Source organism: Oryctolagus cuniculus, chromosome 4 (assembly GCF_051225735.1).
Source record: "Oryctolagus cuniculus isolate XC-2025 breed Fujian yellow rabbit chromosome 4, ASM5122573v1, whole genome shotgun sequence".
NCBI classification, from domain to species: domain Eukaryota; kingdom Metazoa; phylum Chordata; class Mammalia; order Lagomorpha; family Leporidae; genus Oryctolagus; species Oryctolagus cuniculus.
This window is the reverse complement of record NC_142870.1, coordinates 11,089,130-11,107,597: the sequence shown is the minus strand read 5'-3', so window position 1 is coordinate 11,107,597 and position 18,468 is coordinate 11,089,130. Positions and strand designations below refer to the sequence as shown.

At 47.0% G+C, this 18,468-nt stretch overlaps 1 long non-coding RNA gene across 2 annotated transcripts; it reads left to right on the top strand.

Moving 5' to 3' along the window:
* Positions 1-1,282: 1,282 nt before the first annotated feature.
* On the top strand, positions 1,283-14,902 carry LOC138849234 (uncharacterized). Of its 2 annotated transcripts, none has more exons than XR_016233029.1 (4): positions 1,283-1,463; positions 2,226-2,294; positions 13,068-13,146; positions 13,236-14,902. It is a non-coding gene; the product is annotated as an uncharacterized LOC138849234 (long non-coding RNA). The 2 variants fall into 2 exon arrangements; XR_011387714.2 differs by lacking the exon at positions 1,283-1,463 and adding an exon at positions 1,470-1,636.
* The last annotated feature ends 3,566 nt before the right edge of the window (positions 14,903-18,468 follow it).

The following is an 18,468-nucleotide window of genomic DNA, read 5'->3' as shown; positions in this document are numbered from 1 at the left end:
GGAGGAGCCCAAGTACTTGGTTCATCTTCAGCTGCTTTCCCAGGCCATGAACAGGGAGCTGGATTGGAAATAGAGCAGCTGAGACGTGAACCGGCACCCACATGGGATGCTGGCACGACAGGCGGAAGCTTTACCTGTTATGCTACGGTGCTGTCCCCTGGATACTATTTTCTGTGAGTTGAGAGCTGTAGCTAATCCATCCTGTGAAGCATTGGGATAAATAGGGGTGGTTCCAAGAGATTAATTGGATTTAGTTAATTAATTCTTTCATTCGTCCGTCTCTCCATCCAAGCAAGCAGCATGCGTGGAGCACCTGTTTGATACATGATGACGGTGCTGCATTAATATGACCTAGGGTGTGCCAAGTGGTGCCTGACTTTGGGGGGCTCACACTCTGGGGGGTTGGTGATGTGCTAGGTGAGTGAGTCTGAGACAGTTAGGGATTTGGGAGGAGGAGGAGACTCCTGGTGGATCCTGCCAGAAAGCTGAGATTCATCATCCATCCCAAAGATGTCAGAAACAAAACCCAGACCCAAGGACTACCATCTCTGGTCCAGCCTTTTCTTTTCTCTTCTTTTTGCTATTTTTCTTTTTAAATTTATTTTTAATTTTTAAAGCAAAAATTTTTTTTGTTTGCTTGAAAGGGTTAGAGAGAGAGAGAGAGGGAGAGAGAGGGAGGGAGAGAGAGAGAGGTCTTCCATCCTCTGGTTCACTCTCCAAATGGCTGCAATGGTTAGGGCTGGGTCAGGCCAAAACTAAGAGCCTAAGAGCTTCAACAGAGTCTCCCACATGGGCGGCAGGGACCCAAGCACTTGGGCCATCTTCTGTTGCTTTCCCAGGCTCATTGGCAGGGAGCTGGATTGGAAGTGGGGCAGCCGGGACTTGAACCAGTGTCCATATGTGTTGCTGGCATTGCAGGTGGTGGCTTTACCCTTTATGCCACAACACTGACCCCTGGTCCAGCACTTTCTGTGTGACAGTTGCACTCTATTCTCATCATAAATCCCAGTTTTCTTTGTTCCTTGTAACTCCTGCAGGATTTTTTCCTGAAGCCATAGGTGGTACTGCATTCAGGTAGCACACTCTGTTGGGGGCGGGGGTTCAGGCTGCGGGGCTGGAACGCATCGAGGGCACAATGGTGGCCGGGGGCCAGGTCCCCTTAGGAATCTGTCCACCATGCGAGGGACAGCTTCCTGGCCCTCTGATGGTTTCCAGGTGACTGGCGGTGTGAGAACTCACTCCTGTTTACCTGCTCACGCCGCCATTACTCACCTCTCCCCACGCATGCCCACACTTGCACACAAAGCCCCAGAATGCCTTTAAACATCTGTTAAAAAAAAAAAAACACCCCCCGCCCCACACACATTATTCTAAAATGTCAAGTGTTTTGGTTTTGAGGAAGAAGCAAGCGGAGAAGCCGTGACTCATGACAGCGCTGATAACAAGGCTCCGAAGACATGCTGGTGAGTCAGGCACGCTGGGCGCTGCCTTTCTGTGCAGCCAGGGCTCCGGCTGCAGCAGCGTCGCAGGAGCAGCCAGTAAAATTCCACTACTCCCTGGAGCCCGCTGGGAGGCCAGGGAACAGCCGTGGGCTTTTTCCAGCTCCGGTCTAGCCCAGGGCTCTGGGTACCCTCAGGTATGTTGGTCTGTATGGGAAAGCAGGAAGAATGCTTATTAATAACTGGGGGAAAAAAGCCACCTCATTTTTATCTTTGCATGCCCGGTGCCATGCCTAACCAGCCCTGCCTGCCTCTGTGAGCCAGCAAGGCTGCCGGATTGTCTTGAAGGGTATTGGGTTGCTAAGCAACAGCACTGGCAGCATCCATCATGCGGGGCAGTGTCAGCGCCTGAGCGTGGCCACGGAGCGTGCTTGCTTCCCTCCCCCGGGCTCCCCAAGAACCCTCCCCTTCAAAAACATTAATTTGCATCTCGGGGACAGGAGCTGTACCAGGTGATTCCGTGTATAAAACACCACGGTGCAGTGCGCACGAAGCTCAGACATTGTTTTTGGCTGCAAGGAAGAGCGTGTGACGGTGGTGAAAAAACAGACACACTTGGGTGTTCACAGGAGGGCTGTAGGCTTAAACGCCGAGCATGTCAAGTATTCCTGTCCAATACATCCTGGTGTTTTGCCTTCGGATCATTTTCTTCCCTCTCTGCCCATACAGCATCTTATTTATGCCTTGTTTCTCTCTCTCTCTCTCTCTCTCTCTATTTGTGCTGAGGTCTCCTAGGCGATGGAGTCATTGTTTGTGCGAGGGGGACATGTGGACAAAGGGAGCCTGTTCTGAGAGGTGAGAGAGCCCTGTGGGCAGCCGCAGGTGGAGCCCCCGTTTAGGAGGCCCATGGCTGTAGCAGTTTTGCTCAGCAAATGCCCATTTTGGGGGCAGATCTCCACCAGGGCGTGTCTGTGTGTACCGTTTCCTTCCTGTCGTAAGACAGCAGGCTGAGTGAGCAGTGAGGTGCCAGAGGCAGTGAGTGGGACGGACAGGAAGGTTATCAAGGTCAGGGTTAGAACTAGCCCCGCCCCCCCCACCCCCCCTCGCTCCAGGGTCAAGTTCTTGTGTCCACATCTGAGAAGGATGTGGTTTTGGTCAGTTTTTGGGTGCTGTAACCGAGTATCCTGGCCTGGGTAATGTAGAAAGAACAGATGTTCAGAAGGTTCTGGAAGCTGGGAGGCCTGGCGGCCTGGTGCCATCATCTGCTCCGGCTCCGGCGAGGGGCTTCTCACTGCATCGTGACGTGGCGGAGGCATCGCGTGGTGGACAGAGCAAGCATGCCGGAGATCAACCATGAACACATCCACAGCCCCATCTCCAAATACCATTAACACATAACTCTGGGGATGAACTTCCAACACACGGGTTTCGGGGAACACATGTAAACCACAGCAGACGTTAGCAGGAACAACCTCACTGAGCTTTTTTTTTGGGGTGGAGGTTGATGTGACAATGCAACAATATTCCTGGCTTGTGGTGTTTACTTTTTCTTTTAAAGATTTATTTATTTATTTGAAAGGCAGAATAACAGAGAAAGCAAGAGAGAGACAGAGACAGAGACAGAGGTCTTCCATCCACTGGCTCCCTCCCCAGATGGCTGCAATAGCCAGGGCTGGGCCAGGCTGAAGCCGGGAGCCTGGAACTCCATCTAAGTTCCCCTCAGGGGTGGCCAGGGGCCCAATCACTTAGGCCATCTTCTGCTGATTTCCCAGGTGCATTGGCAGGGAGCGGGATTGGAAGTGGAGCAGCAGCCGGGACTCAAAGCAGGGTTCCAATATGGGACGCTGGCATTGCAAGTGGCAGCTTAACCTGCTGTGTCATGACGCCGGCTCCTCATGGTGGTTATTAAACAACAGAGGTGTTTTTTTAAAAGATTTTATTTATTCGAGAGGTAGAGTTACAGACAAAGAGAGGGGGACACACAGAGAGAGGTCTTCCATCTGCTGATTCACTCATCAAATGGTTGCAACTGCCAGAGCCAGGAGCTTCTTCCAGCTCTTCTGTGCAGGTGCAGGGGTCCAAGCACTTGGCCATCTTCTACTGCTTTCCCAGGCCGTAGCAGAGAGCTGGATTGGAAGAAGAGCAGCCGGGACTTGAACTGGCGCCCATATGGATTGCGGGCGCCATAGGCAGAGGCTTAGCCCACTATGCCACAGTGTGGACCCCTCAACAGAGATTATTACAAGGATCAAGTGAATAGCAGCTGAGTCCCAGATGGGAGGCGTTTAAGATGTTATCTGGTTCAGCCCAGTGAGGAATTGTTCTCCTATGAGGAGTGAGGCTGGCTTGGGGTGGATTGCTGTGGGCCAGGGACAGTCGAGGGGCTCTGGGATATGGACAGGCCCTAAGCTCTGTCCTCAGATTCCTGTCCCAGCCATCTTCCTGTGCCTGTCACAACACCTGTTGCCTTCCTTTTTATAAATGACCCTTTGGCACTGGGCCTGGCAGTGGATGGATGTCCCTCCTTCCATAGTAGAACAAGATGGGCTGGGAGAAACCTTTGGCTGACTTGGGGGAACTCGGTGGTGACCAGGACCAGGAACTTTACTGGAAGTCCAGCCAGGCTGACGTCCCAGGAGCCCGGGTGGATGGTTCTGCTCGGTTTGCCTCAACATCACTTTGCGCTATCACGGCTCTAAGGCGTTAAACAAGACCCACGCTAACGCCTGATTGCGGCGGAGCTCTTAAACAGAAAATACACGTGATGCCTGCTTTCAAGGTGACTTTCTTGTTCTGGATTTTAAAGCATAACCACCGAGGACATGTGGTGCTAGCAGAATGCACACACCTCGTCCCAGAAGAGCCAGTCCTCCTGGGGGAAACCTGGAGTGTGCCTGGTCTGTCTTCCCAGCAAAGGAAGAACCCAGTGGATATCCCTCGCCTTAGCTGACTTCCTGAGCCAGCGCAGAATGCCTGAGGCTGGGTCATTTATAAAGAAAAGGGGCCAGGAGGTTCGGATCAGGCAGGTGCGTCTCCTGAGGGTTTCCTGCCGTGTTACAACGTGGCGGGTGGCAGCACATAGTGGACAGGTGTGTGAGGTCAGAGCAGATGTGTGGGAGAGACAGGGCCAGGCAGTTGATCTCCAATGGGGCAGGGCAATGAGGACGAGCAGGGTGCTGGCCATGGTCCCCAGCAGCGGGAGGCGGGGAGAGGTGCCCCCGATACCATTCTCCCCGCCTCTTTGGTGTGAAGCGAAAAGGTTTTCCAGTTCCTGTCTGCTTTCTCCTCTTCCTTTACGTCAAACATAACCTTTTTTTTTTTTTTTAAAGATTTATCTTATTTATTTGAAAGACAGAGTTACAGAGCGAGATAGAACCAGAGAGAAGAGCCAGAGAGAGCCAGAGAGAGAGAGAGAGAGGTCTTCCATCTGCTGGTTCACTCCCCAGTTGGCCACAATGGCTGGGGCTGCGCTGATCCGAAGCCAGGAGCCAGGAGCCAGGAGCTTCTTCTGGGTCTCCCATGTGGGTGCAGGGGCCCAAGCACTTGGGCCATCTTCCGCTGCTTTCCCAGGCCATAGCAGAGAGCTGGATCGGAAGTGGAGCAGCTGAGACTTGAACCAGCGTCCATAGGGGATGCTGGCACTGCAGGCCACAGCTTTAACCTGCTGTGCCACAGTGCTGGTCCCCAAAGATAACCTTTAATTCACAAAAACAGTGCCAGGTTGGATCCTCACATCTAGGCAGGGACACAGAAAAATGAGGGGTGATAACACTCATGCCGAAAACCTCCTGAGGGTTTGAATGAACTGCTGCGTGCAGTCTTTTCAGTGCAGAGCCAAGCTCAGAAGAAGATGAAGGAAGCCGGCGCCACGGCTCACTAGGCTAATCCTCCGCCTGCGGCACCGGCACCCCGGGTTCTAGTCCCGACTGGGGCGCCGGATTCTGTCCCGGTTGCCCCTCTTCCAGGCCAGCTCTCTGCTGTGGCCAGGGAGTGCAGTGGAGGATGGCCCAGGTGCTTGGGCCCCTGCACCCTCATGGGAGACCAAGAAGAAGCACCTGGCTCCTGGCTTCGGATCGGCCATTTGAGGGGTGAACCAACGGAAGGAAGACCTTTCTCGCTGTCTAATTCTGCCTGTAAAAAAAAAAAAAAAAAAAAAAAAAAAAAAAAGAAGAAGATGAAGGAAATCTCCAGGAGTCAAGTAAGAGGGAACCGAAAGTTGGGGCATCATGCTTGTGATTGATGTGGGGTTCCCTCCGGGGTGGGGTGGGTGTAGAGGATAGTTTTGAGAATCAGGCACTTGGGGCCGGTGCTGTGATGTAGCAGGTTAAGCCACTGCCAGCAATACTGGCAGTCGGTTTGAATCCTGGATGCTCTATTTCTGATCCATCTCCCTGCTAATGCACCTGGGAAAACAGCAAAAGATGGCTCAAGTCTTTGGGCCCCTGCACCCATGTAGGAGACCCGGAAGAAGCTCCTGGCTCCCTGGCTTCAGCCTGGCACAGCCCTGGCCATTGCAGCCATTTGGGAAGTGAACCAATGGATGGAAGATCTCTCCTCTCTCTCTCTCTCTCTCTCTCTCTCTCTCTCTCTCTCTGTCTCCCTCTATCTTCGTAACTCTGACTTTCAAATAAATAAATAAATAAATGATAAATAAATAAATAATAAAGCAAAAGTTTACCCAGGACGTTTGTGTGGTTATCATTTTTGGATATTAGGAATAGTGCTGCTTTGAATATTCCCTCAGTTGAACACAACATAGGTCTGTTGGACAAGTAGCTAAGGAAAAGTGATTGGACCTGGATACGATTGGGTCAGATTTGGACGATGCTGTTGCATGGGTTTTCAAGGTGCAGCCAATGAGCATTCCAGTTACTCCACATCCTCTCCAGCAACTGGTACGATTCCTTCTCTGCTCCCTTAGTTGCTGGTTGGATTTGCGTTCCCTGGGTGACTAACGGGCACTTTTTCATGAGAATTTGGAAATTTGGCAAGCCGCTTTATGAAGTGCTTGTTCAAGTATTTTGCTCATTTTTCTATTGGGCTATTGGCCTGTTTATTGTTGATTCGTAGTTCTTTATATACTTGAAACACAAGTCCTGGTCAGATAAATAAGTGAGTGACAGGTATCTGCTCTCATTCTTTAGCTTGTCTTTTTATTCTCTTAATGATGTTTTTTGATGGACAGATGCCCTCGATTTTATTGAAGTCTGGTCATCTGATTTTTGTCCTTATGGTTATTCTTTTGTGTGACCCATTTAAGAAATTCTTGTCTTTGGGTTTTCCCCTCTATTGGAATCCCCTCTTCATGCCATTCTTTTTGGAGGTCTTTGACTCTAATAAATCTTGCTTTATAAATCTCAAAAAAATAAAAAAGAAATGCTTGTTTAATAAAAATAATAAAGGTATTTTTAAGATTTATTTTTATTTATTTGAAAGACAGAGTTACAGAGAGAGGTAGAGACAGAGAGAGAGGTCTTCCATCTGCTGGTTCACTCCCCAGATGGCTGCTACGGCCGGAGCTGCACCGATCTGAAGCCAGGAGCCAGGAGCTTCTTCCGGGTCTCTCATCAGGTGTAAGGGCCCAAGGACTTGGGCCATCTTCTACTGCTTTCCCAGGCCATAGCAGAGAGCTGAATCGGAAGAGGAGCAGCTGGAACTAGAACTGGCGCCCATATGGGATGCCAGTGCTTCAGGCCAGGGCTTTAACCTGCTGTGCCACAGCGCCAGCCCCAATAATAAAGGTATTTTCCTAGGATTTCTTTTAGAAGATTTATTATTTTGTATTTCATATTTAGATTACAATTACTCTGGAATTCATTTTTGGATATATAGAGTTTTTTTGGATACATAGATACTTTTTTTTTTTACATCTAGGGTCAGGTATTACGGTACAGAGGGTTAAGCTACTATTTAGAATGCCCACATGCCACATTGGAGTAGTGGTTTGAATCCCAGCTACTATGCTTCTGGTCTGGCTTCTTGCTAATACGTCCTGGGAGATAGCAGATAATGGCTCAAGTGTCTAGGCACTTGCCACCCACATGGGAAATCTGGGTGGAGTTCTAGGCTCTTGGCCTCAGCCAGCCCAGTTCTGACTATTGTGGGAATTCAGGGAGTGAACCAGCAGATGAAAGATTTTTTTTTTCTCTCCACCTCTCATTCTGCATATGCATATATGCATAATGCATATGCAAATAAACAATTTTTTTTCTTTTTTGACAGGCAGAGTGGACAGTGAGAGAGACAGAGAGAAAGGTCTTCCTTTTGCCGTCGGTTCACCCTCCAATGGCGGCCGGCGCACCGCGCTGATCCGAAGGCAGGAGCCAGGTACTTATCCTGGTCTCCCATGGGGTGCAGGGCCCAAGTACTTTGGGCCATCCTCCACTGCACTCCTGGGCCACAGCAGAGAGCTGGCCTGGAAGAGGAGCAACCGGGACAGAATCTGGCGCCCCGACCCGGGACTAGAACCCGGTGTGCCAGCGCTGCAAGGCGGAGGATTAGCCTAGTGAGCCATGGCGCCAGCCTAATAAACAAATATTTAAAAACATATATTTTTACATCTAGATGTTCAACTGACCCAACACCGTTTATTGAAAAGAATATTCTTTCCACCAATGTACTGCATTCTCACTTTTGCCATAAATCAAGAGGCCACATTTGAATTGGTTAGTTTCTAGATTCTGTTTCATTCCTCTATTTACCCTGGCTGTATTAAGCCATATACCATTACTTCACATTGTCATCAGGCTTGGTGTCGAATAGAGAAAGCCCTGCAACTTTGCTCTTCTGTAAGGTTGTCTTGGTTCTTCATTGTTCTTTGCTTTTCCATATAAAGTTCAGAATATATTTGTTAATTTCCGTGCACACTGACAATAAACCTATTGGGACTTTTATTATGATTACCTTGAAACTCTCGATATGCCATATTATAGAGTTTATGTCTTTACAGCATTCTGTCTTCCAATATATGAATGGTAGAATTATTTTACAACTCCAGCTGGGAGTTATAGCCTCGGTTTTGATGTTTTTGATGTTGCTGTGTATTAGTCTGTTTAAGCTGAAGTAATAAAATAGCACAGGGTGGGTGGTTTAATTGACAGATATCTATTTCTCACAGTTTTGGAGGCTGGGAAGTTCAAGATCAAGGTGCCAGTCACTCTGATTCCTGGTGACGAATTCATCTCTTGTCAGCTCGTTTGGTGCTCACATGACCTCTTCTTGCTGTACCTGTATTCTGAGATGGTGAGAGCAAGCTCTCTGATCTCTCTTCTTTAGGGGCACAGGTCTCACCACCAGGGCCTCACCTTTCTGAACTCATTCAACCCTAAGTACTTCCCAGAGGCCTTACTGTCAAGTGCCATCACACTGGGCACTGGGGCTTCAACATGAATTTAGGGGATAGAAACATTCGTCTCTAATGCACTATAACTTTCTCATGTAGCTTCAAGATTCATTTGGTCTGTGCTTGGTCTGAATGTTTGTTCCCCAGAGTTTGTGTGTTGGGGATATAACCCACAAAGTCCTATGTTAATGCTGTTTGGAGGGGGCGCCTTTGGGAGGTGATTGGGTCATGGGGGCTCAGCCCTCATGAGTAGATTAAATCACGCATGGATTGATGGGCTGTTGAGGGAGTGGGGTAGCTAATGTGAAAGTGGGTCTGTTATAAAAGCCAGTTTGGCCGTCTCTCATGAGGCCCTGTACCACCCTAAGGCCCTGCAGAGGGTCCAGACAAGCACGAAGGCTCCCACCAAATGTGGCCCCTTGACCTTGGACTTCCTGGTGTCCAGAACAGTAAGAAATACATTTCTATTCTTCAACAATTACCCGGTCTCAAGTATTTTGTTCTAGCAACAGAAAACTGACCAAGACGCTCCTGAAATTCTTGTCCAAGAGACTAATATAAAAGTGGTTTCGGCCGGCGCCGCGGCTCACTAGGCTAATCCTCCGCCTAGCGGCGCCGGCACACCGGGTTCTAGTCCCGGTCGGGGCTCCGGATTCTGTCCCGGTTGCCCCTCTTCCAGGCCAGCCCTCTGCTGTGGCCAGGGAGTGCAGTGGAGGATGGCCCAAGTGCTTGGGCCCTGCACCCCATGGGAGACCAGGAAAAGCACCTGGCTCCTGGCTCCTGCCATCGGATCAGCGCGGTGCGCCGGCCACAGCGCGCTGGCCGCGGCGGCCATTGGAGGGTGAACCAACGGCAAAGGAAGACCTTTCTCTCTGTCTCTCTCTCTCACTGTCCACTCTGCCTGTCAAAAAAAAAAAAAAAAAAAAAAAAAAAAAAAAAAAAGTGGTTTCAAGCAGCGGTGATATCATGCAACGTGTGTCAGATGCAAGCAAAAAATCTTTCTGGAGAGAAATGCCCTCAATCCAGGCCACTCAATGTTGCTGCATATGAGATCACAATCCCAAATTACAAAACGTACAAAGAACCCATCTGTCATGAGCAACGGTCAGCAGACAAAGCCCCTGCCAGACTAAATCCCCAAAGTCAAGACAGCAGCACTATCAACCAGACTACATAATAAACGTATCTAAAATGATTGAAGGTTTAGAATAAATAATCATATATAAAGTATATAAAGAGAATAATGTTACTAGAGATGAGAAGGCAGATTTGAAAAATAACCTAATAGTATTAATGAAAATGAAAAATATGGTCAGGAAAATTAAAAACTCGGTACAAATTGTAGAATCAGCTGAAGGAGAATTAGGGAACTGGAAGGTAGAGTCAAGGAAATGTCACCAGAAGACGCTCAGGGAAATTAAGGGAGAGAAAATATGGGAAATAAATGAAGAGGCAGGACAGGATGACAAGTTCTAATATACAAAAAAGGGCATTTCCAGAAGGTAAGAAGACAGATAATGGGAAGAAGCAGTACTCAAAGTGATAGTAGCCAAGGAATTTTCAGAGTTGATTAAAGACCTAGCTCCTCAAATTCAAAAAGCTCGATAAGTCTTTTTAAAAGCAGAAATTTAAGAAATACATCAGGGGTTGGCGCTGTGGCGTAGCGGGTTAGGCTGCCACCTGCAGTGCCGGTATCCCACATGGGCACCAGTTCGAGTCCTGACTGCACCACTTCCGATCCAGCTCTGTGCTATGGACTGGGAAAGCAGTAGAAGATGGCCCAAGGTTCTGGGGCCCTGCACCTGCATGGGAGGCCCAGAAAAAGCTCCTGGCTCCTGGCTCCTGGCTTTGGATCGGCACATGTCTGGACATTGCGGCCAATTGGGAGTGAACTAGTGCATGGAAGACTTTCTCTCTCTCTCTCTCTCTGTCTCTTTGTGTGTAACTCTTTCGAACTAATAAATAAATCTTTTAAAAAAAGAAATACATCATAGAGTGTGGGTAAAGCAATAAAACCCAGACAATACAATAGAAGGAATAAAAGGGACAAAGAAAAGACAGAGTAAGTCAGAAGTACAAAATAAAGCAATGGTAATAAGATAAATTATTTGTTAAAAGACAGAGGTTGTTGGAATAAGCTACCCCTTCTCTCTCTCTCTCTCTCTCTCTCTCTCTCTCTCTCTCACACACACACACACATACACATACACTCCAGCATGTCCTTTGTTTACAAGAGTAAACAGAGGGGTCAGTGTTATGGTGAAGTGGGGTAAGCCACAGCCTGCAGCACTGCCATCCCATATGACACTGGTTCAAGTCCCAGTGGCTCCACTTCTGATCCAGCTTCCTGCTAATGTGCCTGGGAAGGAAGTAGAAGACAGCCCAAGTGCTTGGGCCCCTGCACCCACATAGTAGAATTGGTTGGAACAAGTGGATAGAAGATCTCTGTCTCTGTCTCTGTCTCTCTTTCTGTAACTCTGCCTTTCAAATAAAAAATAATTTTTTTAAAAAAGAATGAACCAGAAAGATTGAAAATATACACCAGGAAAAAGCCAGTGTAGCTATACTAATACCAGACAAAGCAGGCTTTACGTATCAAAGCAGAGAACAGTAGTCAGTGCATATGATAAAAGGAATAGTTCATTAAGCTAAATCCAGTATGTGGCGCAGTAGGTTAAGCCACCGCGGGGGATGCCAGCATCCCACATGAAGGTTGGTTGGAGTCCCATCTGCTCCAGTTCTGACCCAGCTCCTGCTAACACACCTGGAAAAGTGCTTGGGCCCCTGTCACCTATGTGGGAGACCTGGATGGAGTTCCAGGATCCCGCCTTTGGCCCGGCCCAGCCCCAGCTGTTGCAGCCATTTGTGGGGTGAATCAGTGGATGGAAGATCTTTCTCTGTTTGCCTATCTTTCCTCCCTCTCTCTGTAACTCTTTAAAATCAGTCTTTAAAAAACAAAAGTTACATCTACCTCCACTGCATTTAACAAGATAGTAAAAATATATGTAAGAAAAAGTTACATAGTTAGAAGGAAAGATTGACAAATTCACACTCATAGTGAGAAGTTCTACTATTTGAGAGAGAGAGAGAGAGAGAGAGAGAGAGATCACAGATAGACAGAAACAGAGAAATGTCCCATTTATTGGTTCTTTCTCCAGATGTCTGCAACAATGGGAGCTGAGCCACCTCAAAGCCAGGAGCTGGGAACTCCATCCAGGTGCCCCACACTGGGTGACAGGGACCCAACCACTTGAGCCATCATCAGCTGCCTCCCAGGGTCTACATTAACAGGAAGTTGGAATGGAGACGCGAGCTGGGACTTGAAACCAAGGCATTCTGATATGAGAAGCAGGAATCCAAAATACCATCTTACCTGCTGCCCCAAACTCCCCACCTCTCATAGTGAGTGCTTTTTAATGCACTTTTCTTAGTAACTGATAAATCAGTAAGACAATTTGTAATTTATAGAATATTTGAACAACCCAATGAGCTTGAATAATAATTATGTAATGTTAGGTTCAACTCTTAGAGAATAACCATTCCTTTTTTTTAAAAAAAAGGAAAAGATTTATTTATTTATTTTAAAGTCAGAATTACAGAGAGAGAGAGAGAGAGAGAGAGAGAGAGAGATCTTCCATCCAATGGTTCACTCCCCCATTGGCTGCAATGGCTGGAGCTGCACTGATCCGAAGCCAGGAGCCAGGAGCTTCTTCTGGGTCTCCCACATGGGTGCAGGCATGCAAGGACTTGGGCCATCTTCTACTGCTTTCCCAGGCCAAAGCAGAAAGCTGGATTGGAAGAGGAGCAGCCAAGACTAGAACCAGTGTCCATATGGGATGCCGGCACTTCAGGCCAGGGCGTTAACCACTGTGCCACAGTGCCGGCCCCAAGAATAACCATTCTTTCTAAGCAGGGACAGAAAAGTTACAGAATTTGACCAAGTACTATGTATTTATGTCATGAAGCAATTAATGTAATTATTTAAAACTTACAAACTATACTGCATAGTGTCTATGGATATTATGCATATAAAAGTGGAAACACATATTAGCAGTAATTCCCAAATTCAGGCAATTGGTTTTTCTGTGGATGGATGGATGGAAAGAGGATGAAAGAGGGATATATTAAGGGCCTCCGTAGTATCCGTGGTTTAAAAAAAAAAACAACTTAAGGTGGCTGGCGCTGTGGCATAATAGGCTGCTCCAGCATCCCATATGGGCACTGGTTAATGTCCCAGTTTCCCAGTTGCTCCTTTTTTTTTTTTTTTTTTTTTTTTTTTTTTTCAGATCAAGGCTCGTTTATTCCAATGTTTCAGTGGTATTTATACATAAGCAGCACAAAGAAGCACAAAGGATAACAACATATGTAAGCAACTTACTGGGGCTCTGGTAACACAGATAATTTTAACAGAGTGCTCTTGATTAACATCCCAAGTTGCTCCTTTTCTGATCCAGCTCTCTGCTATGGCCTGGGAAAGCAATGGACGATGGCCCAAGTCCTTGGGCCTCTGCATCCGTGTGGGAGACCTGGAAGAATCTCCTGGATCCTGGCTTCAGACTGGCCCAGCTCCAGCCATTGTGATCATTTGGGGAATGGATTAGCGGATGGAAGACCTTTCTTTCTGTCTCTCCCTCTCTGTGTTTGGAACCCTACCTCTCAAATAAGTAAATAATTAAAAATGAGCAACTTAAATACAGATGTTTTCTACTCTCATCCAAATGGAACTGCCCTCTGAATTGATGTCTCCCACTGGCTACAGCTGAAATTTCTAAGAGAAGCAACGAGATTGTGCAAGGGAGTCAAAACTTGAACAGTGAGCCATTCTGGAGCGAGTTTCTCATCCCCCCCGCCCCATCTCCCAACTCTGATCTGAGGGCAGTGTCCCTGTTGTTCTAAATCCTGAGAAAAGTCTTGTTTCTCTGGCCAGAAGACTGAGAAAACAGGCCCTTGCAAACTAGAGAGAATTCTACAAAAGAGAGAAATGAAGAGGGGAGATCCCCTTATTCGATGTATGAAGCAGCACAAACCTTGGGCTCAGCCCGGAGCTGCATACATCAAGGACACATCTAAAAGCAGTACCTTGACAGCAAACCGATGCTGGAATTCCGCAAACAGGCAAGACTGAATTTGTGATCTGAACCCAGCTGGTTGACTGCTTGCCAAATAAGACAAAATTAACGAGGCTGGCACTGTGGAGCAGTGGGTTAAGCTGCCTGCCTGTGGTGTTGGCATTCCATATTGGAGTATTGGTTTGAATCCCAGCTGCTCCACTTCTGCACTTCTGATCCAGCTCCCTGCGAATGTGTCTGGAAAAGCAGCAGAAGAAAACCAGGCCACCCATGTGGGAGACCTGGATGGAGTTCTGGGCTCCTGGTTTTGGCCTGGCCCCACCTTGGCTATTGTGGCCATTTGGAGAGTGAACCAGTGGAAGGAAGATCTTTTTTTCCCTCCCTCTTCTGACTTTTGAATCAAATAAATAAATATTAAGAAAATAAAAACCAACAAAAAAATTTTTTTTGACAAGCAGAGTGGACAGTGAGAGAGAGAGACAGAGAGAAAGGTCTTCCTTTGCCGTTGGTTCACCCTCCAATGGCCGCTGCGGCCAGTGTGCTGTGGCCGGCGCACCGCGCTGATCTGAAGCCAGGAACCAGGTGCTTATCCTGGTCTCCCATGGGGTGCAGGGCCCAAGGACTTGGGCCATCCTGCATTGCACTCCCAGGCCACAGCAGAGAGCTGGCCTGGAAGAGGGGCAACCAGGACAGAATCCAGTGCCCTGACTGGGACTAGAACCTGGTGTGCCGGCACTGCAGGCAGGGGATTAGCCTAGTGAGCCACAGGGTTGGCCCGACAAAATTAACATTGTCTTATTTTTTTTTAAAAAGGATCTGCAGTTACATAGTATCATGTTAAAAATGCATAGGATACAATGTTAACCTACATGATGTACAAAGAATCAGAATGTGACTGTCTCTCAAGAGCAGAGGCAATCAGTGATGTGAATCCTGAGATGGCCTAGGTGTTGGAATTATCAGCAAATATTTTAAAGCAGCTGTGATAGAGATGCCCACAAGGTAAAAGTAAACACCTTCGAGTGAAAAGATAGAATGTTCAGCAGAGAAACAGCAAAAGGAACACAATAAAAATTTTGGAAACTAAAAGTATACATCTGAAGTAAAAAAATTAATTGAATGGGCACAATAGCAGAATGAAGAGGGAAGAGGAATCATTGAACTTGAAGACATATGAATGAAAATTGTCCAGTCTAAAAGACAGGAAAATTACTGAAGAAAGTTAACAGTTTCAGGGGTCTGTGGGACAAGATTAAAAGCTCTAATATTCCGATAGTTGAAGCACAAGAAGAAAGGGATTAGAGAAGAAAATATATTTGATGAATTGATAATCAAAGATGCTCTAAATCTGGTGAGAAACAAATTCGAACTTCAAGAAGCTCATGTAATATCAGGCAGTACAAACTAAAGAAAATCATGTCCAAACATGTTGCAAGTCGTCAGAAACCAAATACGATAAGAAAATCTTAAAAGCAGCAAGAGATAAGTAACATTATAGACAGGGGAACAAGGATGCACAGGACCAAGGAATTTTCACCAGAAACCATGGAGGCCAGAGATACTAGAACAACATATTCAAGTGCTTACAGGAAGTAGTTGTTAGTCCAGAATTCCATAGAAAACACGTTCTTCAAGAATGATGGTGAAATAAAGATATTCCCAGATTAAGGAAAAACAAGAGAATTCTTTGATGTTAATCCTGCTCTAAAACAAATGCTAAAGGCTGAAGGTTAATGATTCCAGAGAGAAACCTGGATGCAGGAGCTACAGAAATGGTAAAACTTGCGTAAGTATAACAGTAATTCCTCTCTTCTTAAGTTCCTTACGTGTGGTGACGTTGACGGGGCTCTCAGTGTGTGCAGATAGGCATACATCAGATAATTATAGTGTAAAAGAAGAAGGTAAAGTGATGTATATTGTTGTAAAGTGTTTCTACATTTAACTCTGAACAGTAACTTGAAGTAGAATGTGAAAAGTTAGAAATGTATTTTGTGATCTCTACAACAACAACTGAAAAAACAATACAAAGAGATATAGCTTCAAAGCCAACTGATAAGGTGAAATATTCAAAACGTTCCAATAATCCCAAAGAAGGCAAGAACGAGGGAGCAGAGCCACAAAACAGAGGGTATAAATAAAAACAATACAGGATGGACATAAATCCAGCCATACTAATAATCACGTTAAATGTAAATGAGCTGAACACACCACTTAGATCAGAGATTGTCAGATTGTATACAAAAGAAGACTCATATACAAGCTGTCTATAGAAACCTAGTTTAAGGGCCGGTGCTGTGGTGTAGCAGTTAAAGCCGCCGCCTGCAGTGCCGGCATTCCATACGGGAGTCAGTTTGAGTCCCAGCTGCTCCACTTCCGATCCAGCTCTCTGTGATGGCCTGGGAAAGCAGTGGAAGATGGCCCAAGTCCTTGGGCCCCTGCACCCATGTGGGAGACCCAGAAGAAGCTCCTGGCTCCTGGCTTTGTATCAGCACAGCTCTGGCTGTTGTGGTCATCTGGGGAGTGAACCAGTGGATGGAAGACCTCTCTCCCTCTCTCTCTCTTTCTCTGCAACTTGCCTTTCAAATAAATAAATAAATAAATCTTAAAAAATACTAATTTAAAGGTAACATCATAATTTAATAAAGGAAACAATATAGAGCAAATATGGTAAAATGACATAGGCAGGTGGTAGATTCCTGTGAATTAATTCTATTTTTGTTTTTATGTTTCATATGTTTGGATGATTCAAAATAATAGTAATAAAAGCAGGTTGGATGATTTTTTTTTAAATAAAATTTTTCCTCACAGCATACCACATTTCCCCTTTGCCTCTGAGATAAAGTCAGGGCCCTTTAAATGGGCACATACTAACTTGAGATGCCTGGCCCCAGAGATTTTTCAAGATGGTGGAATAGGGAAGGAGCTTACTGCTCTGCTCTAGGGGCAGATAGTTTGAAAGAAGTGGAGGCCGGCGCCGCAGCTCAATAGGCTAATCCTCCGCCTTGCAGCGCCGGCACACCGGGTTCTAGTCCCGGTCGGGGCGCTGGATTCTGTCCCGGTTGCCCCTCTTCCAGGCCAGCTCTCTGCTGTGGCCAGGGAGTGCAGTGGAGGATGGTCAAAGTGCTTGGGCCCTGCACCCCATGGGAGACCAGGAAAAGCACCTGGCTCCTGCCATCGGATCAGCGCGGTGTGCCGGCCGCGGCGGCCATTGGAGGGTGAACCAACGGCAAAGGAAGACCTTTCTCTCTGTCTCTCTCTCTCACTGTCCACTCTGCCTGTCAAAAAAAAAAAAAAAAAAAAAAAAAGTGGAGAGAGTGCAACCTCAGGGAAGAGTTGGGGAGAAAACGCCAGAGGACACTCCACACGAATTAGAGGGACACTGTGGACCTCTGTGGAGGCTGCGGGCATGCACAACTCAGGACTCCAGCAGCCGAGAGCCTCAGCAGGAACTTTGGAGTGAGGTGAGACCAGGCTGCAGCAGCCCAAGCCACTGGCGATAAAGCTGCAGGAAGAGCCTGGCCGGAGTCCAGCTTGGAGTCCAGTGTGGGAAAGTGCACCTGCCAACCTGGAGGGAAAAGGGGGGCACGTTTCTCTCCCCCTGGCCACCAGAGTCTTGTAAGTAGCCGAGAGAGGGCGCCATTTTGGACATACATAACTTGTGTCTGTGCACCCAGAAACATTTTGGACTTACACAGCTTGTGTCTGTGCACCCAGCAACCCACAGAGAGGAGACTGTGCACCCAGCAACCCACAGAGAGGAGACGCCTGGATCTGGCTGGGAGAATTGACAGGGGCTGAGTGCTTGTGACTGTGGCAGGCTTGTGTGCTGGGACTGTGAAAACACTGTGGCTGCATGGGAGGACACAGGGTGTGGCTGGGACTTTGGGCAGTCACTGTGGGCAGCTACACATCATCGGGGCTCCCTGATTCCCTGGTGAGGGTCATTGCCAGACTGAGGACTGCATGGATCCTTTGTGTGGTTCTTGTGGCAGCACAGACAAATATCATACCCACTGGGGTTAGCACCCAAGCATTGGTCTCCTTTGAGGAGAGGAGATGAGCATGAGACTACAGCAAGAGAGCTGAGCAAACCTCCCCTCTGATAAAAAAAAAAAGGAAGAGATCTACCATGCTCAACTTAGGTGTCACCTTGGAAACTGCCCTCACCCTGCAGCACTGAACAGGGCTCCCCGACCACACCTGGCATGCACCTGTGGGTATTCACTGAGAGATCAGACACTCCACTAAGCCACAGAGTCTTAGTCCAAAGATAAAAGCTATCGTGAGGAAAAAAACCCAACATGTATCTCCACAAATGCCTAATAATAGATGCAACAATTCAAGAAACAAGAAAAAGGAAGACAACATGATACCCCCAAGAGAACACAACACTTCAGTTATAGAATATGAAGATGAAGAGACTGAAGAAATGCGAGATGGAATTCAAAAATTGATCATAGGATTATTTAGAAGTAATCAGAAGCAAATCCACAAAATAAAAATTAAAAAATCAGTACATGACATGATGAAAAATTTTCCCATGAAATTGAGATTTTAAAGAGAAATCAAAATGAGATTTTAGAAATGAAGATTTCAAATAAAAAATGTGGTGGAAAGT